Genomic DNA, 871 nt, shown 5'->3' on the forward strand with positions numbered 1-871 from the left:
CCTAATTTGGCAAAATGTTCTGAACGGTGCTTGTCGAGGATGGTTTGGATAGCAAAAAGTTCTTCTGGGCGTGCCATAGATGAGCAAGTTATCGAGGTGTTTTTGGCCGACCTTTGTTTTCGACTCACATATGGCCGGTTTTAGGCCAAATTCACAACATGAGGTCATATATCGGTACCTAATTTGGCAAAATGTTGTGAACGGCGCTTGTCGAGGATGATTTGGATAGCAAAAAGTTCTTCTGGCCGTGCCATAGATGAGCAAGTTATCGAGGTGTTTTTGCCGACCTTTGTTTTCGACTCACATATGGCCGGTTTTAGGCCAAATTCACAACATGAGGTCATATATCGGTACCTAATTTGGCAAAATGTTGTGAACCGCGCTTGTGAGGATGGTTTGGATAGCAAAAAGTTCTTCTGGCCGTGCCATAGATGAGCAAGTTATCGAGGTGTTTTTGGCCGACCTTTGTTTTCGACTCACATATGGCCGGTTTTAGGCCAAATTCTCAACATTAGGTCATATATCGGTACCTAATTTGGCAAAATGTTGTGAACGGAGCTTGTCGAGGATGGTTTGGATAGCAAAAAGTTCTTTTGGCCATGCCATAGATGAGCAAGTTATCGAGGTATTTTTGGCCGACCTTTGTTTTCGACTCACATATGGCCGGTTTTAGGCCAAATTCACAACATGAGGTCATATATCGGTACCTAATTTGGCAAAATGTTGTGAACGGCGCTTGTCGAGGATGGTTTGGATAGCAAAAAGTTCTTCTGGCCGTGCCATAGATGAGCAAGTTATCGAGGTGTTTTTGGCCGACCTTTGTTTTCGACTCACATATGGCCGGTTTTAGGCCAAATTCACAACATGAGGT

The sequence above is a fragment of the Triticum dicoccoides genome, unplaced genomic scaffold, assembly GCF_002162155.2.
Source record: "Triticum dicoccoides isolate Atlit2015 ecotype Zavitan unplaced genomic scaffold, WEW_v2.0 scaffold31216, whole genome shotgun sequence".
Lineage (NCBI taxonomy): Eukaryota > Viridiplantae > Streptophyta > Magnoliopsida > Poales > Poaceae > Triticum > Triticum dicoccoides.